We start from the raw sequence: 27,691 nt of genomic DNA on the forward strand, positions 1-27,691 counted from the left end.
GCAATTAGTGGTGAAGCCTGGATCTACTAATCAGGATCTATCTGATTACAGAGCACAAGCTCTGATGACTGCCCTCTCCTCCAGCTTCATGCCAGGGAGTGAAGCCTCAGGGCTCCACACCTTGGATTCCAGGGGGCAGACTGGCCTTGAGTCCCCAGCGTGGACTGGCATTCCTGCCCAGCCACATGACCCCCTTGTGTGACCAGTGAATCTCTTCTCCGGTATACAATGAAGGCTAGTCAGTGACACCTTAAGTTGCCCTTGAACTTGCTAGATACTCCTCTCTCCATTTAACTCTCTTCCCTTTCCTACCAGAAGCCTCCCTGGGTCTTCCTTCTTTTAACTTAGCTTTCTTGTGCCTATGCATTTACATTTGTCTTTGGAGCTCTTTTTTTTTTTTTAATTTCTATCTCTTATCCATAATCATTGATAATTCTTCCTTTGAAATACGAGAGACAAAGAATGAGTATAACTGAAAGGAACGAGAGAGAGAGAGAGAGGCAGGCAGAAAGCTCAGGGGGATGGCCAGATAGCGGTGTGTCAGCCAGGCGAGATCGCCATTCGAGAAGCACACACGTGTGTATAAACAGCAGAGTCTGTGTAGGAATTCTGCAATAATTCACCCATTCCTTGACCCTAGGGGCTTCAATCTAGTTCCACAACAGAGAGAACTGAGAATCTTGGACAGCTTTGAGCAGAACACCACTGAGAGGATGAAAGAACTAAAGAATGAGATCAATGATGGCAGGTTACACACACCAGGAATCTTCCTGCTGACGTAGGAGGCTGAGGGGAGAACGGGACCTCATTTTCCACTGAAGGAAGAAATGAGAAATTTTTTGAGTGAACTCCATGTGCCGGGCACTATGTTTAGCATTTTATGTACATGATCTCCCACAACTTACAGTAACCCTTCAGAGCTGGCTGTAGTGAGCTCCATGCTTTCCTATGGGGAACATGGTGTCCATGGGAGTTTGGGAACTTGTTCCAGGAACACAGTGGGCACATGAAGAGTCAGAAGGCAAAGCCCCATCTCATGCCATATCTTTTCCACTTTACAGACTGCCTCCTCTTGATGGGGCAGGATTCCTCAACTATAGCCCTGTTGATATTTGGATCCAGATCATTCTTTGAGGTGGACACTGCCCTGCACATGTTGGGATGTTCAGCCCCATCCCTGGCCTCTACCCACTAGCAGCCAGGACAATCTCTCAGCCTTGCGAGCTGTGACAACGAAAAACATCTCTAGACCCAGCCAAATGTACTGGGTAGACAAACCCAACTATGGTTAAGAACCACTGAGGTAGAGGGAATTCATACCATGTCTAGAGCCCCGTTCTCCATTTCCCCTAAGGACATTTTCTTAGGCAGTACTTTGGCCAGAAATAGGTAAGAATGTACTAACCAAGTAAGCTATTAACTTTGGCACATTTCGCTTTACATGGTGGGTTTCCTGGAAGCTGGAGAATGGACAAGACAACCAAGGCCTTTCCTTCTCAAACAGAATTTTAAAAAGAGCTGACACTGGGGGTGCCTGGGTGGGGCAGTCGGTTAAATGCCCTACTGGTGGTTTCAGCTCAGGTCCTGATCTCAGGGTCGTGGGTTCGAGATTGTGTTGGACTCCATGCCAGTGCAGAGTCTGCTTAAGACTCTCTCTCTCTCTCTCCTTTTCCCCCTGCCCCACCCTCTTTGTCTAAAATAAATAAATAAATCTTTAAAAAAAAAAAAAGAGGTACTACTTATTGGGTGAGGAGCTTGAGTACTATTCTAAGGGCTTCAAATGGACTAATTTATCTAATCCCTGTAACAGCCTATGGTGAGTATGATGTGCATTCCCATTTTACAGATGGAGACCCTGAGGCAAAAGGAAGTAAGGAAACGGCCTAAGAGTTCACTACTAATGGGTGGCATGGTAGAACTGTGAACCTGGACAGAAGGCAGCCAGAGCCTCTGCTCTTAACTCCTCCTCCCTGATCTTGCCCCTTATTCCCATAAAGAGCCACGATTTCTTAGAGCAGCAAGGATGAGACTTATTCTCTGGGAACTATTGTCACCAGAACTAACCTTGCACAGAGAGGCTGAAGAAGACTTTCCAGCACACAGCACACCCTCCCTCCAGCACAGCCAAGAAGACAGCACTTAGTGAGAGTCCTGGTCCCAAGGGTGGTGATTGCAATATCTGTGGCTTCCGTGAAATGAAAATTCTGAGATCCCAACCCCAAAGATTCTGATTCCACAGCTGTGGGGTCAAACCCAGGAATCTGCATCTTAACAAGCTCCCAGGCCCTTAATGGTTCTGATGAACTTGTAGAGAAATGAGGCCCTAGGACTTTGGATCTGGGTCAGCATAAAGGCCTGCTATGCCCTGAATGTGTGTGTGCCCCCAAATTCCGATGCTGAAATCCTAACCCCCACTGCGATGGTATTAGGAGGCGAGGCCTTTGGGAGGTGCTTCAATCATGAAGGTGGAGCTCCCATGAAGGGGTCAGCGTTCTTCTACAGGAGACCCTGCAGAGCTCCCTTAGCTCCTTCTACCATGTGAGGACACAGTGAGAAGACATGAGCTATGAACCAGGACACAGCCATGCTAGCACCCTGATCTTGGACTTCCCAGCCCCCATAACTGTGGGAAATAAATTTCTGCCATTTATAAGCAACCCAATCTGTGCTATTTTGTTGAAGCAGCCCAGATAGACTAAGACAAGACCCTAGCACCCAGGGGACCCAATAAATCAGCATGATCCCTGGGCTAATTTCTGCAGGTGGTGGCTTTCCTGAGAGAGATCATGAGATCAGCACGTTGATTAGTGCTGCCTGCCACGGGTACAGGAATGAGCGTAAAGATCTGCTTGAAATGTATCTGCTGACCCAGACTGAGGGCCAAGGTCAGCTTCATTAGCCGTTCCAAACTGCAAGATCTGTCTTCTGCCGCGTCTGGCAAGAGGGCTTACCGTAACAAACTATACTCCTTCCATGAGATACTGGCTGGCACACCTCGTGCAACATTTGTCACAGCAGTCATTAAGATTAAAGCAGGATTAAAAGGCTGAGTGTTGTTGATGGCAACCATCCCAGACCTGCCTTGACGCTTTTCATGGCCTCCATTTACCGCTCCTCACTGAGTGCCCATAGAGAACCTTACTCTCCTACTGAGAGCACATTCAGCAGCTCGGCCCCGGAACCCAGGCTGCACGGGGATGGTGGGACAGACTTTCTGCTCCCCTTGCCTCTCTACAGGAATCCCCAGTCCCGCCACCTGCCAGAGGACTTAGACAGCAGGCAGATGGTCCTTCAGAGACTGAAGTAAAAGAGATGCCTCGTGAAACAAGGAGCTATGTCCACCTTGTACATCTGTCTGCCCAATATCCAACACACAACTGAAAGGCCATAGGAGGACTAAGAAATATCTATGAGAGGAAGGAAGGAAAGAAGGAAGGAAGCGGGGAAGAAGGGCAGGCCAGATAGGAATATTTATTTTTTTTAAGATTTTTTTTTAATTTATTTACTTAGAGAGAGAGAGAAGCGCACGAGCCAGGGGAGAGGAAGAGAAGCAGGCTCCCCACTAAACAGGGAGCCCAATGCAGGACTCGATCCCAGGACTCTGGGATCATGACCTGAGCCGAAGGCAGACGCTTAACTGCCTGAGCCACCCAGACGTCCCAGACAGGAATATTTAAAACAGTTCTTGGGAGAAGTTCTATTCACATGACAAGAAATATGTTCATCATCACGACCCTCTCAACGTCCGTGACAATTCCGTCCTATCCCTCCACCCTCCATGGCTGGTCCTATGAGGTCTGCCCTTCCCAGGCCCGTGGGGCCTCTGTCCCCTCCCTGATATTCTATCTTTCCCCTACGCTACTCTGTTCTCCATCCCCAGCTCTTCGTAAACATCAACAAATCATAGCAAAAATTATAGTGAAATTCACCCCATGTACCCTTTAGGCCCATTTTACATGGATTTCCTTGTTTTGTCTTCCCAAGAGCTCTGAGAAAGAACTATCTTTGTCCTTACTTTACCCTTTAGAAAACTGAAGTCGAGTTGGCCTCCTCCATGAAGCCTTTCCTGACTGCCCCTGGCTGATAGTTCTGTGCCTTCCTCTCACTTCCCAGCCTCCTCTGGAGCCCATCATAGCCCCCGCAGGCCCCGGCATGTCATTCTTCACCTGTGTATGGGTATGTCTGGGGTCCTATTGATGGCCACGACTATCATACTATATCAGCATCCCAGAGCTGCCACAGAAAGTACCACAGACTGGTTGGCTTCGACAACAGGAAGTGACTTCCTCACAGTTGGAGAGGCTGGAATCTGAGGTCAAGGTGTTAGCAGGACTGGTTTCCCCTGAGGTCGTTCTCCTCAGTTTGCAGATGGCCGTCTTCTGTGTCCTAATCTCCCCTTCCCACAAGGACTCGAGTCATATTGAATTAGAACTTCCTGTTACTTTAATCACCTCTTTAAAAACCTTACTTCCAAACAGAGCCACATTCTGAGGTCCTGGACTGGGTTAGGACTTCACACATGAATTTGAGAGAGTGTAATTCAGCCCCTCACATGTGAGTCATGGTTCATGGCCCACAAGGAAGAATCACATTTGTCACCTCATCTGGCTGTATGGAGGCAGCCGGGGCTGTACGGAGAGGAGGTATGATGATTATTACTATTTTTAATCATCCTCCTCACCTCAGCCTTCACTTCCTGACAGGAAGGCCACAGCTTCACCCAGGGAAGGGCCATTCCCAGCCACAGCAGGAAACCTCTCTTCACAAGGTCTTCACACCTGAGAGGATGGTTACCTCAAGGCTGAGTGAGCTGACCCTGCAAAGAACCCCCAGGAGGTGCTCCTTCTTCCCCCCACAGCACCCAACACTGCCCTTGACCTGAGCTGGGGGACAGTTGGTCAGTCCCAAGACTGAGGAAGAAGCCACTAGAAGCTACCTCCACACCCAGACAGACAGCTCGAAGTGCTGTTTGCACCAGAGAAGGCAGAGAAGAAAGAGCTGACGTGAGGTGCTCACTGTTCCATAGTGGCCAGAACCTCATGGATCTCTTCCTTGGGTCCCTCCTGGCTGGAAGGCTCCTGCCTGACCCTGATTCAGGTCTCTGCTCTGCCACACTGAGGCCCATATTTGGCCCAATGTGGGGGCCGGGGCCGGAAGCACAGCGAGGGGGAGCCGCTGGGGGCCTGGCCCCTCTGAAAGGCTCCTCCCTCTTCCCTGCCAGCTGAGGAGCCCTGCTTCTCAGCAACCGGGATCCCTCGGAAGCTCCTAGGGGCACACAGGGCAAACCTCTTCTCCCAGACCCAGCCCGGCGCGGTTTCTTCCAACAAATCAGGCCTTGGTGCCTCTGTGTTTACGCCCTGACCCGTGGTTGAGGCCTATTTTCTCTCCCCGGGCTGTGACCTTACCTCCCAGGACGCCTGCCGTATGTCTGTTGATTTTTCTCCTTCCTGTCTTCTCACAGTTTCCCCATCTTTCCCATCTGCAAATGGCATTTCTTTGGGTGGGGGGAGAGGCCCCAGACCGCAGGTATGTGTCCTGTCTCTGCCCGGCCCAGTCAAAGGCAGATGCCTGCGGTGCCCGGTCCTGGCCAGAAGAGAGGAACGCATCCCGGGCGTGTGGTCAAAGGAAAACCCTGCTCCTTCATGGCTGACTGTTTCAGGGGGCAGCTCTCTCCTCGCCTGGGACGATTTTTACTTTGGAAAGATGACTTCTCCTGTCTGGGGGCTCCTGCTCTGCCTAGGGAAACAAGGGGGAAGGAAACCACCAAGCGGTTTCCTGAGCCCAGAGAGTCATGGGTTCAAATCCTCTGCCATCCTGTCTTAAGTGTCCCGAACCTTCCTCCTCTGGAAAGGAGGGATGCTCCGTGAGGGAGGGGGGGATGGCACAGCCACTCTGGCTTGGCTCTGGTCAGGGTGAGGTGGCAGGGTCCCATAATGCCAGCTTCCTTCCCACCCCATCCCACAGACACCACACCAGCATGAGGACAGGCACTGGTGCTCCCACGCAGGGCGCCCTCCCAGTGTGGAGCCGCACCCTGGAGAGCTGCCCAGGAACAGTAGGCTCTGTGTCACTCCACATCAGCCTCTTGGGCCCTGGAGTTCCCTTCAGTCACCAAACCACACTGTCACATTTTCGGTTCAACAGTGGGGACGGGGGTGTCCTGTAGCTGTTTCCCACCTCTAACCCTCCCCTCCTTGGCCTTCCCCCATCCCTCTGTCCCCATGCTCCGGACCCAATGCAAATCACTAGGCATCTCTCCTGCAACACTGCCCTGAGAGGTTCCTGCCCCACTTGTGGAGTTCAAGTCCTTCCGGTTCAAATCCCAGCTCAGTTCCTTACTGGCTGTGCGACTTAGGGAAGTGGCTTAACCTCTCTGAGCCTCAATATCCTCATCTGCAAAATCAGTGGGACTGGTGGCAACCTCCTCCTCCCCCAGCTGATGATGAGGTTAAATGAGAGGCCGCCCCAGGGACACTGGTACAGGGCAGGAGCTCAGTGGATTGCCGGGCCCCTCCAACAGGCTGGCACTCCTGGCGGGTAGGCAACGAGACCCTGGGGACCCTCCTGTGCTGGTGATTTATCGGGGCTCAGAACTCTGACCAAACTCCAATCTCAGCAGAACCATGGGTGATTTCTTCAGCCCCTGAGCCACCCTTGACCAGCAGGGGGAAGTGGATTGAAATAAAAATTTCAAGGTGTGGCTTCTACCCAACTTCCCGCCTCACCCCAACCCTCAACATCCAACCCCACTCCCAGGTGTCCCCAGAGTTCACGCTGTGCCCCAGGCAAAGCGCTTCAACTCCTTGTGGGCGCACCTGACTCTGACATCACTGTGGACCCTGTGAAGGGACACAGGTCCCCCAAGAGAAGGCCAGGCACCAAGAGGGCACCCAGCAGTGTGGTCGCCCGCACCGGGGAGCCTCCAGGAAGGCGGCAGAAACTGGGGGAGGGGTTGAGGACCAGCGGGGAGCAGTGGCTACCCCACAGACTCAGGGCTTTGTTTGTGCAAAGAATGGGGACACTTCGAGCCCTCACTGGGTGCCAAGCACTGGGCTAAAGGCTTCATATCTCTGTTTCTTGAGGGACAGAAACCACTGGGAATTGGCTGGCTCACGTCCCCAGAGGTTTCCTGTCTGTGTGTGTGTCTAGATGTGTGTCTCTTTCCTGTCTGTGTCTCTGTTTCTCTCTCTCTCTCTGTCTTTATCTCTGTATCTCTGTCCCTCTCTATTTCTATCTCCCTCCCTCCCTCCCTCTCTCCTATCCTCAGAGGTGTTTATGCTGTGTGGGTGTAATCACAGAGCTTTCCCCACTGAGCTATCATCTGGGATCTCTATCAGCCTCCACCTGCTTCCAGAACTGTGTGCAAACAGTAACATCCAGAGCTCGGGGAAACAGCGGGCATAAAACACTTTCTATTTGTTCTGACCTGAAAAGCCATACGATCTAGAATGTGTGAGAGAAAGTCCGAAAAAGGAAAGAAGAACAGATGGTCGGGCCTGGTCACAGCCCACCAGGAGCCTCCCAGACCCAAATACTGTGGCTCCATAGTACATAAAAGAAGCCCCCAGAATGGGCCTCGTGCCCCATGGTGGGTCTTTCTGAGCAGCCGCGCATTGCCTGTCAGAAGAACATGTAGGCCTGGGTTAAAATCCTGGCTCTCCAGCTTTCTACTGTGTGACCCTGAACAAACTCCTGAACTTCTCTGAACCTCAGCCCCCTCCACTATAAAACAGGACTGATAATTCCCACTGTGGAGGAGTTCTGTGAGGCTGAAGTCCCTGGACGGCTGTTAGCCCGGTGTTTGGCACCTCACAAGGACTGGGGAAATGGAGGTGCCCATGTCGCTGGGCTGGTGGTGGTAGAGGCAGTGATGACAGTGAGGGGTTGGGGGAGGGGGGCCCAGGTGCTAACAGTGGTGGCGGTGATGGTGTCAGAGGCAGGGGCAGAGCTGGCTGTGTTGGTGGGAGGGGGGATGGGGATGCTGGTGGTGGAGGGAGAAGTTTTAGGAGGATGCTGGTTGGGGGTGGTCATCCTAGAACCTGCCTGTCGACTTCCCTCCCTTCTACATCCTTCTTGAACATCAAGAAGCCTGGCTGTGTGATCCACAGTGTCCCTGCCTTTCAGGCGCACCTTCTCCCTCAGAGACTTCCAGAATCACCTTTCAGCATTCCCATCCCCTCAGCCTCATTCCCTCAGTTGCCTCCCCCTGGACACCACCGAGCCAGGCTCCATGCAAAGACGCATGCGTTCTTTCACCTGGCTCTGCCCCTGTCCTGTCCATGTCCTGCCCCCAAGCACAGCGTGGCTCCCTTACTGGCTCCCCTGCTTTTCTCCCCGCTCCACTTCCGGCTCTGAAAACCCAATCCCTGGGTTCCCGCCATACTTGAGATCTTGCACTAGGGAAACCAAAGTGAACAGCAAAAATACAGATTTTCTCCTCAACATAAACCAAGACCTTCTTCCTGCCTTGCCCCAAAGTTACCAGGAGGAGACCCCTCAACATTTAGAGAGCAAACTCTAAAAATCAAAGTAGCCTCACAATTACAAAGCCAACCTAGATTTAGAGCACGAGTATCAGAATTTGAGTGGCACGGAGAAAGGGGAACCCTCCTACACTATTGATAGGAACGCAAGCTGGTGCAGCCGCTCTGGAAAACAGTATGGAGGTTCCTCAAAAGTTGAAAATAGAGCTACCCTACGACCCAGCAATCGCACTACTGGGTATTTATCCAAAGGAAAACATAGTGATCTAAAGGGGCACGTGCGCCCATGTTTATAGCAGCAATGTGCACAACAGCCAAAGTAGGGAAAGAGCCCAGATGTCCATCAACAGATGAACAGATAAAGAAGATGTGATATATTTATATAGAGAGAGGTCTCTCTCTGTTAAATAAATAAATGAATAAATGACTCTTTTTAAGAAAAAAAAAGGGGGGGTGCCTGGGTGGCTCAGTAGGTTAAGTATCTGTCTTCGACTCAGGTCATGGTCTCAGGGTCCTGGGATCAAGCCCTGCATTGGGCTCTCTGCTCAGCAGGGAGCCTGCTTCCCCATCTCTCTATGTCTGCCTCTCTGCCTACTTGTAATCTCTCTCTGTGTGTCAAATATATATTTAGAGAGAGAGAGAGGAGTATTATTCAACCGCAAAAAGAATGAAATCTTGCCATTTGCAATCACATGGATGGAACTAAAGGGCACTAAGCTAACTAAGCTTTCAGAATAAGTCAGAAAAAGACAAATACTATATGATTTCACTCATATGTGGAATTTAAGAAACAAACTTAGAGGAACGCCTGGATGGCTTAGTCAGTTAAGCCACTGCTTTTGGCTCAGGTCATGATCCCAGAGTCCTAAAATCAAGTCCCGCATCGGGCTCTTTGCTCAGTGGGGAGCCTGCTTCTCCCTCTGCCTCTGCCTGCCACTCTGCCTGCTTGTGCTCTCTGCCTCTCTCTCTCTCTCACACAAATAAATAAATAAATAAAATCTTTAAAAAAAAAAAAAAAGAAACAAAACAAAGGGCAAGGGAAAGAAACATAAAATAAGATGAAAACTGAGAGGGAGGGAAACCACAAGAGATGCTGAATGCTAGGAAATCAACTGAGGTTTGCTGAAGGGGAAGGGGGTAGGGGGATGAAGTAACCCGGTGAGAGGTATTAAGGAGGGCACTTGACACAGTGAGCACTGGGTATTATATGCAACTGATGATCACTGAACTCCACCTCTGAAACTAATATGTGTGTGCATGTGTGTGTATAAAAGAACTGAATGACACACTTTAAAAGATGATATGGAAAAAAAAAAAAAAAAAAAGATGATATGGACCCAGAGCTCATTTCACCCTTAAGTGAGCCAAAACTTCTTGAGAGACAGAGAGACGCTGTCCCATTCAATTTTATAGAAAACATGTCATTCTTGGAGATTTCTGGAAGTATGATGCAAGGAAAGGAAACAACAGGTCCAGAACCAGAGGCAAATTTGAGATAAATGTGAAGCTTGCCTCCATGAGGATGAAGGCTTGGTCTGTAAACCAGTGAAGACCTTGGCAAAAACGAGCCTTTTTTTTTTAAATATTTTATTTATGTATTTAACAGAGAGAGATCACAAGTAGGCAGAGAGGCAGGCAGAGAGAGAGAGGGAAGCAGGCTCCCTGCCGAGCAGAGAGCCCAATTCAGGGCTCGATCCCAGGACCCTGAGATCATGACCTGACCGAAGGCAGAGGCTTTAGCCCACTGAGCCACCCAGGTGCCCCAAAATGAGCCTTTTTTATTCTGAAGCATCTGAGCAGCTTTCTAGAACAACCAAACTTTCATCCTTGAGGGCAGTGCTGTGGCTCCCAGCTGTCCCAGTGCAATGTCCGGGAGCCAATCTCATTCTATTTTCAAGCCCCCTTCTAAAAGCCAAAGTTGCTGTGAGCTGTGAGCTCATCACCGGATGAGCTCCCCTGAGAGAGGGTCGGGCAGGCCCATACACTGCCATGAATTGTGGTCTGTGATTGTTATTAATGGAAGCCTCTGGTGCATTGAAATTAGTGGGCCAGCAAACGTTTTGCAGGGTAGCTCACGTATGTGTGTATTGTCCTGGGCCTGGCAGTCTATTCCTGGGGAACTTTCCAGGAAAACAGGGAATGGAGAGTTTCTGGTTTTGTGTTCTTTTTGGGGTTTGTTTGTTTGTTTAATCTTCTCTGCCCTTCCTTCTCTGACAAATTCCATTCCCACCAGCCAGAAAATTTGTACGGGGTACAGTCTTCTCATTTAGAGAAGATTGTGGTGACACAACACGGAGGGCAAGTATCACAATTTGAGAAATACTTGGGTTGGTTGGTTGCTAAGTCATTGAAAACCCGCACCCACCCTCCCCTCTACCTACACTTTCCACCTGCCCCCGCCTTACCTGTTTATCTTTTTAACTCCATTCACAGCTCCCTTTTCTGGAAAGCCCTTCTCCTACCTCCGTCCTCCTCTTCCACTTCCTCTAAGCGGTGCCAGAACAAGTTGAACATAAATCTCTAAACTCCGTTCACCCTGTGCTGGGATTCTTTCTTCGGCTACATTCCCTACACCGGACTACCAGCATCTGTTGTTTTTTTTTTTAATTATATATAATGTATCATATAATGTATTATTAGCCCCAGGGGTACAGGTCTGTGAATCGCCAGGTTTACACACTTCACAGCACTCACCATAGAACATACCCTCCCCAGTGTCCATAACCCAACCATCCTCTCCCGACCCCCCGACCCCCAGCAACCTTCAGTCTGTTTTGTGAGATTAAGAGTCTCTTATGGTTTCTGACTACGAGCATCTTAAAAGCAAAGACGGGGCTTCCTTTCCGCATACCTCCGTGTCTCCAAACCCGAGGAAACTGAGTGAACCTGCTCACTGGTGTCGAGGTCTTATTTAGAAACCAGAATCTGCACGTTGCAGGTAACAACTGTATTGAAGGGGAGACAACTCAAAAGGAAGGTGGGCGTTTTGTCTGGAAATTGTCTGGAAATTGGAATTTAATTCCCGAAATCAGTGGTGATCAAGATACATGTCAGAAGAGGTCTTCTTCACATGCATGGCCTGAAACACAACAAACATAAAAGAGAATCAACTAGGGGCACCTGGGTGCCTCAGATGGTCAAGCATCTGCCTTCAGCTCAGGTCATGATCTCAGGGTCCTGGGATCGAGCCCTGTATCAGGCTCCCTGCTCAGCGGGGAGTCTGCTTCTCCCTCTCTGCCCCTCTCCCCCCACTTGTCCTTGCTTTTTCTACCTCTATCTCTGTGTTAAATAAATAAATAAAATCTTTAAAAAAGAGAGAGTGAATGAACTGGATTGCCTAAGGGTCGGAACTTTTACAAGTGACTCTTCTCTGCAGTGACTCTGGTTCCCCAGGAACAGGGTAGTCTGTTTACTGTGGAGCCCATCTAGCTCAAACGCTTGGCCTCTTTCTTTTACTCACTCTTTCTCTCATACTTTCTTTCTCTTTCTCTTTCTTTCTTTCTTCCTTTTTTTAGAGAGGGAGAGCAGGGAAGAGAGAATGCTAAACAGGCTCCACACCCTCAGAGCTCCACTCAACGCTCCATCTCACAACCCTGGGATCATGACCCGAGCCAAAATCAAGAGCAAGACACGTAAGCGACTGAGCCACCCAGGCATCCCTTGGTTTCCTTCTTCAACAAATGATCACTGACGCCTGAAAGAATTACAAGATCGTCAACCATGCAACAGGGACACTCGCTTTCGTCCCCCATCTGTACCTCACCCCTCTGAAAACACAGATTTGACTGTGTCTCTAAGCATAGGCTACAAACCTAAACTTCTCATAGCCAGGTGGCGTTCCCAAAATCTTCCCTGCCACCGTCCACCACTGTCTGCCACCGTCCACCACTGTCTGCCACGTCCACCACTGTTAGAAGCCAAAGAATTCTCACAAGTCCCAAACCAGAAGGCTTTTGCCCCTCATCCTTCCATGTTCTTAGTGCTGTGTTTACAACCCCAACGTTTGGCCAATGAGGCAAAGGGAGCCTGTGCCTTCTTGCTAAGCAGGAAGGAGACATCCATCCATCCACCGACTCAGTGGGACACTCTCCTTTAAAATCATGGCACAGATGAACATAACACAGGAAAGTGACTCAGTTTGCCTTTCATCAGAGAATGTAGCTGGATGCCTCCCCTGAAAAATATCTGGACTGGATTTCAAGTCTGCAAATGACTTTTCAGCAACTTGTCAAGAGCACTGCTCCGTGCTGAATAAAGAATTTAAAATTATCCCAGAGAAAAACAGACAAAGCACCAAAAGAAGCCAGTTACAAAAGAAGAGGTACAAACAGCTTTAAAACATATAAGATGATATATTACTTCATCAATAATTTTTAAAAGGCAGATCAAGGGGTGCCTGGGTGGTTCAGTGGTTGAAGCCTCTGCCTTCAGCTCAGGTCATGATCTCAGGGTCCTGGGATCGAGCCCCACATCGGGCTCTCTGCTCATCAGGGAGCCTGCTTCCCTTCCTCTCTCTGCCTGCCTCTCTGCCTACTTGTGATCTCTGTCCGTCAAATAAATAAATAAAATCTTAAAAAAAAAAAAGGCAGATTAAATGACAATAAGTAACCAATTTATCACCAATCAAGTCACTACTGATATTATAAAATTAAACAAATGGTTCTGGAAAAGACACACATAAACTATTATCCACTGGAGGTAGGAATGTGAAATGGCTTCTTTCTGGCAGATTACTAAGAAAAACTGAGGGGCACCTGGGTGGCTCAGTCAGTTAAGTGCCTGCCTTCAACTTAGATCATGAGCCCCGGGTCCTGGGATTGAGCTCAGGGTCCTGGGATGGAGCCCAGAATACGGCTCCCTGCTCAGCAGGGAGTCTGCTTCTCCCTCTGTCCCTCCTCCCCCCACGCATGCTCTCACTTGCTCTCTCTGAAATAAATAAAGGAAATCTTTAAAGAAAGAAGAAAAAGAAATATTGCATCAAACCCCCCAAAATGTACCATCCTCTGACTCAGCAGTTCTACTTCTAGGAAAATATCCTAAGGTAATAATCAATGCTTATCTTTGTGACATATGTTCAGGGATCTATATCCCTGCATTGTTGAAATAGGAAAAATCTAGAAACAATGCAGTTGAATGTTATGAGATAAGAATATTACCATATGTACATTACTGTATGTACATACACAGAATATTATGCCACTCTGAGAAGCCATTCTAATACAATAGCATGCAGCAAACATTTTCTTTCAAGTGCCAGAGATAAATATTTTCAGCGTTGTGAGGCCAAGAGGCAAAATCAAGCATATTATATGGTACTTCTAACAACGAGAGCAAACAAATTCCCACAAACCTTCATTGACAAATTCAACATGCAAGAATGACTGAGTATGACTGTTTTGTAATACAGGCCTACTTGTGAGAATAATCTAATTCTTTTCAGACTAATAACATTTTGCTTAATTGGGGTTCAAAACCAGTTTTTCTTACTGTCAAATTGACTTCAAATGTTCATGTGTAAAAAGCATTCTCAGTTCACAGGCTGAAGGAAAACAGACAGCAGGCTAGATGTGGCTTGTGTCTTGCAGTCTGCTGACCCCTACTAAGGAGGAATGCTCGTGAACGTGGAAGAAACTTCCGGAACTATCGGGAAGCGGACGCTAAAATAGTATGAGCAGCCTGTGGGGTGGTCATCACACTGTTCACCAAATAATTCTCAAGGAAACAACACGTGACTCTCAAGGGCCAGACTTGACGGGGGTGGGGGGGTTTGGGGAAGGGGAAATATTTGCAAATCACATATCTGACTCTGATCCAGAATTTATTTTTTTTTTTAAAGATTTATTTATTTATTTGACAGACAGAAATCACAAGGAGGCAGAGAGGCAGGCAGAGAGAGAGGAGGAAGCAGGCTCCCTGCTGAGCAGAGAGCCCAATGTGGGGCTCGATCCCAGGACCCCGGGATCATGACCTGAGCCGAAGGCAGAGGCTTTAACCCACTGAGCCACCCAGGTGCCCCCAGAATTTATTTTTTAAACACTCCTGATACTTAATAATAAAGAAACAACCCAATTTATTTTAATGGGGAGAAGATTTAAAGACCTTTCACCAAAGAAAATATATGGATTGCAAATAAGGACAGTGAGACACAGTCAACATCATAGGTCATTACAGAAATGCACATTAAACCCGCAGTAAGATACACTTCCATACCTATCAGAATAGCTTTAGTAACTTTGTTGAAGATTTCATTTTTAAGTCATCTCTATACCCAGTGTGGGGCTTGAACTTACAACCCTGAGATCAAGAGTCCTATGCTCTACCAACTGAGCCAGCCAGGTGTCCCTGAAATAATTTTTTTAAATGACAATACCAAGTGCTGGGGAGGCAAAGGGGTAACCAGAATTCTCATACATTGTTCGTGGGAATGAAAACTGGGACAGTCACTCTGGAAAAGTTTGGGAACTTCTTATAAAGTTGATCATATTTACCATATGACCCCACAGTCTTGCTCATAGATATTTACATATTTTAAAAATCGATATTCACATAAAAACCTACATCTAAATGTTTATGGCAGCTTGATTGGTAATCCCCCAAAACTGGAAACAACCCAAATGCTCTTTACCTAGAGGACAGATACTCAAGCAGTGGTATATCCATACAATGGAATACTATTCGGTAATTAAAAAGGAGGGGACTATTGACAACAGCAACATGGATGAATTTCAAATGTATTTTCTTTTTTTTTTTTTTTAAGATTCTATTTATTTATTTATTTGACAGAGAGAGAGATCAGAAGTAGGCAGAGAGGCAGACAGAGAGAGCCCCCGCTGAGCAGAAAGCCCAGTGTGGGGCTCGATCTCAGGACCCCGGGATCATGACCTGAGCTGAAGGCAGTGGCTTTAACCCACTGAGCTACCCAGGCACCCCTCAAATGTATTTTCTAAGTGAAAGCAGTCACACCCAAAATGTTACTTTTTTTAGGATTCCACTTACATGACATTATAGAAAAGGCAAAACCATGGGGCAGAGAACAGGTGGTTTCCAGGTGCTGGGAATAGTGAGGAGTAGATCGACTACAAAATGCAACACGAGGGATATTTTGGTCGATGGGGGGTGGGGGCAGTGACAGAACTGTTCTTTATCTTGATTGTGGTATTGGTCAAAACTGTGCTCAAAAAAAAATGAATTTTATTATATATAAATTTTAAAATAAGTTTTCTTAAGTGTTTAGTAACCATACCAGAAGAAAAAAGGAAAAATACAAATACTAGAGCCTAGACCATGTGGGTGGGCAGCTCAGTCCTACTCAGCTAAACAGCAAGTCTCCCTGGGTCCAGTGCAGGAGCTGAGGTGCACTGCCTTCCTAGAAAGGCATCTGCCAGCTCCTGACTCTGCCCTTTGCACAGTCTGGTCCAGCAACTCCCTGGGTCTGTAGGCAGGGGTTCTGCCACATGCTCCCCATCTTTCTATTTCTCTTCCATTAAACCCAAATCCTCTTAAACAGAAGCAAACAGAAGTCAAGGGAAGAAGCCAAAGGCTCTTGGCAGAATTAGCAGCCTTGGTTGGATGCCGAGCTGTGCCCAGAGAGTAAAGAGGTAAGAACACCTCAAGAGAGATGACCCCCCACCCTCTTGTACAGCGGTCTTCTGCATGAGCCCCAAGCTCAAGGCCTATGCTCCAAGTCTGCATCCTCCTTGCTCAGTGTGCAGCCCCAAGCAGCACCCAGCCAAAGCAGGCTGCTGACTTTTGTCAGTGTGACTTCTGTTTGGCTCCTTGATCCTAAGGTCTGCATCCTGGGGCAGGAGCCCGGGTTGAAGGTAGAAGATAAACATTAGACTTGTGTTACACAACCACACGTGTGGTCAAACATCCTAGCAAAGCCTGTAGAGTGCATGTACTAGATACGTGGTCCTGGCCCCAGGGTCACACCACCCAGAGCCAGCAGGCTCAAAGAGACTGTGTGCTTCCAGCAATGCGTGACCAGTCTAACTAAGCTCAGTTCCATCCAGAACCAGGCCCGCAGCTCCCTGGGGAAGGTTGTGGGTCTCATTCAAGTTTCCAGTCGGCTTGGCAGCAGGCGTAGGCTTAAGTCACATAGGGTGGTAGATGAATGAATGAATGAGTGGAGTGAGTGAGTGAGTGAGTGAAACTTACTGCGTGCACTGCCGTCTATATGTGTTAGACCAAATGATCAAAATTGGTGAATGAGGGCGTCTGGGTGGCTCAGTGGGTTAAGCCACTGCCTTCAGCTCAGGTCATGATCTCAGGGTCCTGGGATCGAGTCCCGCATAGGGCTCTCTGCTTAGCAGGGAGACTGCTTCCTCCTCTCTCTCTCTCTGCCTGCCTGTCTGCCTACTTGTGATCTCTGTCTGTCAAATTAAATAAATAAAATCTTAAAAAAAAAAAAAGATTAAAAAAAAAATGGTGAATGAAGCAGAAGGGCACAAAGTAGGTAAATTTGTGGTATGTCCCTCCAAGGGCTGTGGGAGGATTCAAGGAGGGAATTCATGGAAAGCACTTAGGACAAGGCCAGGAGCCAGGCAAGTATCAGTGAATGGTGGCTATCGTGATCATTTTCCTAATCATTATCACTATTCTGCAGTATCAGAAGAACAAAGCAGCCAATGCAGAAGGAATGAAATGTGGACACTGCCTGCCTGTAAGCCAGGGACCCCCGACAGACCTAATGAAAGGGGCCGAATTAGCAGATTGCCCTGTAGTGCCTCTACCACTGTAATAACAAGAAAGTCCACTTTCTTTTGTAAGGATCCCTTTTCGCTCCCAAGCCTCCAGGAATGGCAGGCAGTAGCCGAACGTCTCCTGATAGCCCCATCTCACCTATCGTCCCCGGCATTCTGCGTGTTGTTGCTATTTGTGCATTTCTGTGTTTCTCCATCACTCTCTCTGAGCAAATCTGATCTCATCAGCAGCTAGGAAACAACCAGCTGTGATCTCAAGTCTTTGGAAGGTCGGCTGGAGAGGCAGCATCTTCCTAGCAACAGTTGCCAGGCAAGATTCTGAGGGTGGACTCAAGTCCCACTGGAGACAAGACAGACGGAGGGGCATATAATTGGTATTTGTTTGAATGGGGGGGTAGAAAGGAGTTGCCCCCACAAAGGGCATATGCAATCTCACACTTGTGCACTGTTTATCCTCAGGTCAGCTCAGGCTGACCTTTTTGTTTTACTTGATGGTCATTCATTTTCCTAAAATATTCAGACTGAAAAATTATCCAGTCCAAAGTTCCTACTTCTGTTGAATGCAACATTCCATTTTTATAGCTAATATTTTGCAAATATCCCCCTTGCTATTCTTAGATGTAATTATAGACGTATAACCTACTGAAGCCCATAATTTTAAAAATAAATATAATGCCCCATAATAGAAATAATATATGAAAAATCAAGTAATTTCTAATAAAATAAGATGAATTTCAATATGCAAAGGCTTGTGAAAAAAATACTTAAAAGACGTAACGAATAAATCAGATGTTTATATCTAGTTTCGATGTATTGTCCACATTCATTCTTTCTAGTTGACATTTTGAAGGAAGAGCTAAATAAGTACATTAACAACAGATATAGAATCACCAAGAATTCAATGCCTACGGGTACAAAGCATTAAGAAAGGCATAGTCATCAGTGACATGATTTTTTCAAAATGGCATATAACTCTTGGTAAAGCTACAAACAAGACAAAGTGTATACTTCTTCAGGTTACATGTTACTGGCCTTTCTAGAAAATTCAGTGTGTGCTAAAACCATGCAACAATGTGTGATTTTATATGTAAATATACACAGAGTTGGGTTTGAGACCCAGGTGATTACAAACAAGTGTTTTACCGACTTGAGAAAGGGTGCGGGGACACACAGTTTAGGATGCCTTATGCACTGTAGGATGCTATCACTCCCTGGTCTCCACCCTACTATCTGCCAGGAGAACCATTCCTAATTACTTGTGACAATCAGAAACATCCCCACAATTTCCAAAACGTGCCCCAGGAGCACCAGGATTTAGCCTAATCCCTTTCATCCCAAAGGTACAAACTGAGGTTCTTTGTTGGAAGAAAAGCCACAATGAAATTCAGACTCTTCTCACTCTCAAGTTAGGGATTAGAGCATTCGCTGAAACTTTGTGAAGCCCCTTCAGTCCTTGGATGTGTAAACCTCAGTTATGGGATGAGATATGTTGACATTATCCATGGTTCTATTTATCTCTGCCTCTCTCCATTTTCAAAGGTAACCTTGATTTCTGATTGCCAGTGATTTCTCGTCGGCATTCACTTGTGAACTCTTTGGAAGCTCTCTGATTTCGGCAGAAAGGCATTGTTCTTTAGAGAAAAGAATCGTTTCTCCACTTGCTTATTTTGCTTGGGATAGCTCAACAATAGAATCTGTCAGTGCTCAGCCAGTGGAGGACAATGCAATAAAACCATGCAGAGGTCACAGTGAAGCGTTTTTATTTCACTCATAAGCCCAAAAAAAAAAAAAAAAAGTGTGATATTCTGATATATTATGAAATATTTATTTGAGGGACATCTGGGTGACTCAGTCAGTTAAGCCTCTGCCTTCAGCTCAGGTCATGACCCAGGGTCCTGGGATCAGCCCTGCATTAGGCTCCTTGCTCAGCAGGGAGCCTGCTTCTTCCTCTCCATCTGCCGGCCACACACCCTGCCTGTGCTCTCTCTTTCTCTCTCTGTGTCAAATAAATAAAGTCTTCTTTAAAAAAAAAATAAAAGAATAAATATATATTTGATTTTCATCCCCAGTTCCTGGACAGAATTCTTAAAACACTGAATTTCTGAGAGATGGGGTAAGAGGAATGTGTTTTGTTATTCATAAACCCCTTTCAACCACACCTGAGTTTATGCTAATGAGAGGACTCCTGAAGGAAGGGGCTGGTTGCCAGGGAAACCAACATTGTGATCAGCGGGTAGAACTTCCAGCCTTGCCCCCTGGCCTCCTAGGAGGAAGGGCTGAAGGCTGAGTTAATCACTAATGGCCAATGACTTAATCAATCATGCTACATAATGAAGCCTCCATTAAGAAAAGTCCTAACTGAAGGGCTTGAGAGAACTTCCCAGTTGCTAAACACACAGGCGCTGGGAGGGTGGTACCCCGTGTTGGGCTGGCAGAAAGGGCTACTTAAGATGGCGAAAGTTCCCGCCACAAGACCTGAGCTCGGACAGGAGAACAAAGACCCAAGCAGGAATCTGAAAACCCTCCCGTCGCGGGCTCCCGTGAACCAATGGGACCCTGACAAGTGGGAATCTGAGAGCCCCGCCCCGGGCTCTAGTGGACCAATGGGACCCTGACTGAGCAGGCAAAATATCCGAATAAGGGAAACTTGCCAAAAGACCCCTGAACTCCCCTCCAGGCCCCTTAAAAGCCCCTTTCTCCCTGCCTTGGGCGCGACTTCCGCCACTCTGCTTTCCCACCTTCTCCCCGCACAACTTTCCTGGCTCCCCTTCTCCTGAGCCCTGAAACTTCCCCGGAGAGTGTTTTTAATAAATCTTGCCTTGCACCCACTTTGCCTGGTGTTGTGTTTATCTCACCGGAAAAACTTTACACCCCGCAGACAGGGCACAAAAGCTCCATACCCCTTCCCCCATACTCTGCCCTATGCATCTCTCCCATCTAGCTGTTCCTGAGTTGTATCCTTTTATAATAAACTAGTAATCTAACAAGTCAACTGTTTTCCTGAGTTCTGTGAGCCACTCTAACAAATTACCAAACCCTTGAAGGAGGTTATAGGAACCTCCAAGTGGTTGGAGCCAAGCTGAACAGAAGTTGTGAATGACCTGGAGACCCACAGGTACCCTGGCATCTGAAGTGGGGGATGTGTAAACCTCAGTTATGGGATGAGATATGTTGACATTAACCGGCAGGGTCTGCAAAAACGCCAGGTAGAGAGTGTCAGAACAGAATTGAATTGTAGGATTCCCAGGTGGTATAGGAAGGCTGAGATGTGGTCGGTGTGGAAAACCCACCCATTCAGCGAAAAGAAGGAAATAGTTTTTCCTTCAAAAGGTATTATCATGTCGTAAGAAAAAGAGTTTTATCCTCTGATTCACTTTCTTACAAAAAAGTATCAGATGTCATGTATTAAGATTATTATTTAAGGGAAACATTGAGGGACTGATATATGTTCAAAGGTGAGGCCCAGGATATGGAGGAAGTAGAAACTAGACACCAAAGGAGGAGAGAAGACTGAGTTGGTGCTGTTGAAGAGAAAGGGTGGGTTGGAAAGATGAGTTCACCCTTGGAAGTGCTCATGGACATCCATGTGGAAATGCCCAGCGGGCCTTTGCCAATGTGGTCTGAGCTTTGTGGTGAAGGAGCTGGGCGGGAGGCCCAGATTATTGGGTCATAATGAAGGATAAGGGAGTGGACACCAAAAGATTAAGTTACATCACCCCCACATAGACATGGGGACTAGGGGAGAAAATACAGATTAAGGCTAGAAGAAACTTCAGGAAAGCCCAAGGGGCAGAAAGAGGCAGAAGGCCAAGAAAGGACAATGAGAAGGAAAAAAGAGGAGAAAAATGAAAAAAGTGTTGTCAAAAAAGAAGAGTCACCAAGGACAAGGTCTTGTGAAGTTTTACAAAGTACGCCATCTTGCCGAATGCTCACCACCACACTGACAGGGAGGTAATATGATGAGCCCCGATTTATTCTTGAAACCACAGTGAAGAAAGGGTAAGGAACCTGCCCAAGAATGCACAGCTAGTAAGAGGCATAACGAGAATCTGAAACCAAGTCATCTGACCACAAAGACTAACCTCTTCCCTCCAGCTTAATTAAAGGAAACTACAGACTAAAGATTGTGCCCTAGAGCAAGCATTTATAACAAAATGCTAAGGAAAACCCAGATTTTCAGCCCATACAGCCGAGTTAGGGAGTAGGATAATTGTTCCAGATAAAGCCCCTCAGGTAGGGGGCAAAGCCGGGATGAGAGTGAGCTCTGCCATTCTCCATTCGTAATTCTCACCCTCATGCACTCCTCAGCACCAGCACAAAGGGGGAATATTTATCATTTTGGATTTTCTTTTCAACAAAGCAAGAATTATTCCCCCAAACAGATCTTCCCAAATGAGTAAAGGGATGAACAAAGAAAACATGAGTCCAATGTGGTATATAGAGCAAATGAATTTTCTATGAAAACGTGGAAAGCAAAAGTGACTGGATCACTGACACTAGTCATTTCTCGCTCCTAACTCTTAGCAGCCTGGTCATCCACGTGAAACAGCAATGCCTACACTCAGGACTGGTTAAGTAAGAGGACAGCCCCAATCGCATCCCATAAAAGAAAACCAAGTATGGACGAATTGATCCAAGCCATCCCACAAGAATGGAGTCCTGCCATTTTGAATCAAACTATCCTTACAGAAAAAAGATGAAATACTCATGGCTTGTCTTTGAGTTTGAGGGATATTTGACTTGGCCAATTTCCTTCAGGAGAGGAGAAAACCAGGTGATCCTCAAAAACAAAATAACAGTCACAGCCCTAGTGAGGCTGTGGTGATGGAGATGAGAGAAGTGGACAGATTTGAGAGAAACTCAAGAGGTAAAATGAATGAGACTTGAGCATGCATAAGGAGGGCAGTGAGAGGGAAGGAAGAGTTGAGGATAACAGTCGTCACCTTCCTACAGAATGAGGTGAGTTACTGATTTGGGAAAAGGACAGGATAAGGCAGAAAGATCACAGTTTATGGCTGTGGACATTGAGTTCCATCGAGCCAAGACGTCCAAGAGGCTGTTGGCATTGGTCAGGATTTCCAGAGAGGGGCCTGAGTTGAAATGGGAGCGACTGGGCCATCCTCATGGAAATGGTATCAGACACCATTAGGGTGTAGGAGACCCCTGAGGTTTGAGAGAGACAGAGGGGATGAGAACACCTAGGATCCAGTACTTGAGGAACTCCCAACATTCAATGCCATTTAGAAGAGGGAAATCCGACAATCCAGCAATCCCGCAAAATCGGGGAAGTGTTACTTCACAGGAGTCAAATGAAGAGAGTGATTCAAGAAGGAGGGAGTGCTCGTCATTGCACAACACTATGCAGCCGTCAAGAGAGAGAATTGCAAAATACCCAGTGTTTACACGACAGATCATTCATGCTTTCAGTAGGAACTGTTTCCATGGTGTGGTGGGGACAGAAGCAAGATCGCAGTAGGATGCAGAGGGGCCGTAGGGAAATGAAGGTGTAACGGCTGCCAAGACCTGTCAACTATATCTCCCATTGTACTTAAACGCGGGCCATTACAAAATTCTGCGCATGCATGAACCCGCAGAGGGCTGGCAAAGCTGGTCTCCACGTCCCGCATCCGGCACCCTGCCCCTCAGTCCTTGGTCCTCGGTCCTCAGCAGAGAGCCGTTCCTCTCCCAGGGCAGCAGGGAGGACACAACAATAATATGTCTGGGGGTGGCTTACTGGCAGGAAATGGGGGCCACTTTGGGGGCCCTGCTGGCTGGTAGCAGACCTTTGGGTTTTCCCTTTCCAAACTGGGGTTCTTTGTATTTTAAGGAAAAGCTTCACTTTCTTTTCTCACATGCCCACTGCCTTCCATATCAATACCATGATCAATAACCAACCTTTGGAGGTACTGCTACTCAAAGTGAGGTCCCCGCGGCAACAGCATGGCGTCACCTGGGAAGCTGCCAGAGACTCAGAAGGACAGGCGGTGCCTCAGACTTGCGGAATGAGAGACTGCATTTTCACAAGACACCTGGGGGGTTCATGGGCACTTTCAAGTCTGAAGGCATTCGTTTGAAGAACACATCCTGTGCATTTATTACTGATTCCTCAAGACAACTCTGTAAGTCGGGTGGATTATCCCCCACTTACACTTGGGGATACAGGTTTAGAGAAGCTCCATGCCCCGCCCCCCAGAGGGGAGGAGCCAGGACTTGAACTTCTCCTCTTTACCACCATAGTGCTCGCCTTGCTGAGCTGTGAACTCGAGGGAGCTGGCAGAGGGCCGGTCCCCACCTAGGAGCTGGGGTGCCAGGAGGAACCAGCCTGCAGGGATTCCTGTCCCAGGGAAACCAGCTCTGCACCAGTTAAAGCCCAAGGGTGTCTGGGGCACTCTGCCAGCCATCATCTCTACAGTTCGATGCATTGGAAGGAGGGGGGCAGGGCACTGGGAGAGAGGGTCAGGAAAAGTGACAGAGGTTGTGGCATGGAGTGGAACCTTGACAGATGGGAGTCCCCAGGCAGATCTAGAGGACTGAGGGTACATCCAGGCAGAAGGAGGCTGGCAGCAAACATTGGGGGAACGCTGGGTCTTAGCATGCAGCAAAGTCACCATGGAACCTGATTAAAAATTAAAGCCTGCCTCTCTGTCCTAATGACAATGACGACAAAAGCCAGCTCTGTAGATCTGGGGAGGAACCAGGAATATGCATTTTGAGCTATCATCCCAGATCATTTCTATGCACATGGTCCGCAGAAGGAACCGTGAGAAATAAAACTAAGCCGGTGTCCATAGCTGTCCTCCAGGGAGGAAGGAGAAAGATGTAGGAGATGAGAAGGAAACAAGGCCTTGTATTCCCGGAGGCTAAGAGATTGGGGAGAAAAATCCAGCGTGGGAAGTCAGATGGCCCTTCAGAGCATCCTGATCAACAGCTTCCTTCCCACCGAAATACCAGCTTGCTGCCACAGCATTGTTCCCCAAGGGTTAGTGCATAGTAGGTACAGAGTACTTCCAGAAGGGAGGGAGGGAGGGAGGAAGAGAAGATGGGGGGGTAGGGGGAGTAAGGAAGGAACAGTGCCCCAGTACAGAGTGATTTAGGAGGAGGCTAGGGCTAGAAGTCCCTTACTAGCAAAAGATAGGGACCTGTCCGCAGCAGGGGAATGGGTGTGGAGAGAAGGCACAGAACGTACTCTCATTCTGGCGAATTTGAGGCCACAGAGGCTTTTCAGTGCTCTTTGGAGGCATTTCTATATTTCTGGCATATTTGGGAATGTCTGTGAACCTAAAAAATATAGGGGACAGAATCAGGACTGAAATGTATGGCAAAGCCTGGCAAAGGCTTCCACCCCACCCCAACCCTGGGAAGAAGTATTCTTCATGCATAGAGAGTCGGGCCGGGGGATGGGGCTCCCGCCTCATCCGAACCAGAGCACACACCCAGACCAGGCGTCGCAATCATAGCTGTTCCAGCCAGAGGTTTCGCTCTGGGTTTGGCAGTCACTTTGGGGTTTCTGCATCCTAGAGACATTTAACTCTGTACTTAATTTAGGTTTAATAGGCAGCTGTTATATTAAATAGAGACCAGCTGAACTGATTATTTAAGACCCAGTTATGGTCATTTAACAACTGTGGTTTGACTGCTACATCTCAATAAAGGTTTTCCAGTACTCCGTGATTAGCACGATCGTGCCCTCAGCCACTGTCCTCGCCCTGCCGCTGATCTCTTTAACTGCTGCCTGAGGGCCTGGAAGCTCCCTGCTCTGCTTCTTCCCCTGGTCCCCAGATGGCTGAGCGTCCGAGAAGGAACAAGTGGCCACACAGATCAGAAACACGGAGCAGGAGGGCCCCGCCCTGCAGACAAGGGCTCTCAGCTGCACGCCAGCTCCGGTCTTCACTGCTGATCACCCAGATTCAGGACTTGCCTCCTAGAGGCAACTTTGGGTGGCTTTGCTGGGCAGCTGGGGGCCCACAGCTGAGCCCAGGAAGTGACTAAAGCACTTGGGAAGCCTCTAGGAGAAAAGACTCTGTATGTAAGAAAGAGAACCAGAAGGAAAACTGTGAGCATACAAATCTCCGGAAGTCTCTAGGGCCGTGTTACTTGAAGTGTGATTCACGGATCAGTGCTGGCAAGAAACCTGTTCGCACAGGTCCACAGACTGAGAATGAGCATTCCTGATCGTGGGCAGCCATGTGAAATTGCTGTGACGGCCAACATGAGATCAAAGCACCTGGCTGGTCAAGCAGGGTGTAGACGAGTGTGAACTCGTGCACAGAGCTGGTGCGCCTGACCTGGCCGGTGACCAGTGCTGTGTACTGGGACCACGTATCTGTCTCCCAGAGTTTAGAAACAGGCAAAATGATCTTTGTGCTCATTTTGAGAACCACTGCCGTGGGGTTGTATCTCCCACTGCATTTGTCTCCTACCCTGTGGGCACATTTCAGGGCACACAGCAAGACTTTTAAAATCTTGATGGGTATTTACAAATAGTTACAATGGCAAATCCCATGTGTATTTTTTCACAATTTAAAAAAAAAAAAAAAAAACTTCCTTAACCTGGATATTTCGGTTTCCAGAATTAAATGGAACCAGTTGTTCCTTTTTAAAAAAATCAAGAAAACTATGCATATTCTAAAAATCACCTAATTGTACACTTTTTAAAAGGGAAATTTTATGATAATTTTTTGTGACTTGTATCGCAATAAAGCTACCATTTTCTAAAAGAGAGTGGATACCTGGATATAGATGCTGGATGGATGATATAGATAGCAGTAGATATATACATATTTCTAAAGCTGTTATACAGATTCATGAATATATGGATGGATGGATGGATGGATGGATATAGATGACAGGTAGGTAGGTAGATAACGAAGAGACAGAAAGTCCATAAATGTCTTTCTGTGTCCAAACAAAATCACAATGGAGTGTATGCACAGATGTAGGTTTTATTTTTTAGATTATTATTTACTTGAGAAAGAGACAGAGACAGAAAGTGTGCAGGAGCAGGGGGAAGGGCAGAGAGAGAGGGAGAAGAAGCAGACTCCCCACTGACCAGGGAGCTCAATCCCAGGACCCTAGAATCATGACCTGAGACAAAGGCAGACACCGAACTGATCCAGCCACCCAGAAACCCTACACAAATGTGTTTTGCACAAACTATGCTGGACGGTCTTCTAGCCCTTCCAAATCCACTCTCCACCTGCTGTGCTGTGCCCCAGGAACTGTTCACTACAGACCACCTCACTCCGAAAGACATCCTCTAAAGAGTAGAGGTCAAAGAACAGAGAGGTCAGGGCACCTGCTGTCCAGCCCCCTGCATGCTGGGCTGTGGCTGGGCGGAATCTGGGTCTGTCCTGCATGGAGAACGCTAGTCCCAGTACCTGTGTCTTCGGGTGCTCACCACTCCCAGGTTGTTCTCCATAGCCCCGCTCACATTCAAATACTCCCTCCTCTAAAGCTTGCCAACCACCCTCCTGGTACGTGCCATCTGCCCTTTGCCAGGACTTGGATTGAGACACAATTCACATGGATCCCGTGAATCTCCTGCAAGGCACACCTCCTTGGTCCTGTTCCCTTAGAAACAAAACCTTCCTCTCGGTGACAGACAAAATACTGGTGCACAGACCTAAGGGCAGGTATGAAATAGAGAAAAATGTTAGCTGCTGTAGAATTACTGGAGAGCTTTATCCTGGGTAAATATATAACTTCTAAAAGATGTCTTAAATCTGCTTTATGCAACCTTTCAAAGGACAGACTTTTACCCAAGAGCTGCTAATACTCCAACCCAGACATACTGCTGGAGGGTCTGCATGGGGAAGAAAAAAAAAGTATCTCTGAGATGAAAGCCCCACAGGGACGCCCAGGCCTATCTCTGACATTCACTGCTGAGTTCACGACTCATATTTCCGACTGTGCACTGAACATTGTTGCCTTGATGTCTCATAAGTGCCTCGGAATGTCACATACACAAAAACAGCCAGGAGCCTGGACTCCCCCCTACACTTGCCTTACCCAAAGCAGCTAAAGTACCTAAATATCTTAAAAGTCCATTAAATACAAAGGTCCATATTCCGCAGGATTGGGATATGCATTGTATATGCTCCAGAAAGTGGGCCACCAATGGCAATGTGGGATGCACAGAGGGATTTAAATGACAGTTCTTCATCTTATCACTTTATGGTCAGTTTCTTTTTTATTTCAAGTATATTTTTAATGGTCTCATTTGAAAACTTGACACTGTGTAACAAACCACGGTAAATACCAGTCCTGGCATTGGCAACTGACTCGGGAGCAAGCACACAGACTCAGTTCTGTCGGTCCCCGAGCTGTGAGACAGGAGGTTTTCTGGGGATTTGGGGGGAAGTGTTCTTGTCCTTAAGGAAGATCAGAGCATGAAGTGGTCCCTCTTTCTAACCCCTGGATGTACATTTGGCCCCAGTTACTCCTGGCAGCCTTCTTATAAGTGCCTAAGGAACAGTCTCAGCACGAAAGCATCTGTATTCATTTCCC

The sequence above is a fragment of the Mustela nivalis genome, assembly GCF_964662115.1.
Source record: "Mustela nivalis genome assembly, chromosome: 6".
Classification (NCBI taxonomy): Eukaryota; Metazoa; Chordata; class Mammalia; order Carnivora; family Mustelidae; genus Mustela; species Mustela nivalis.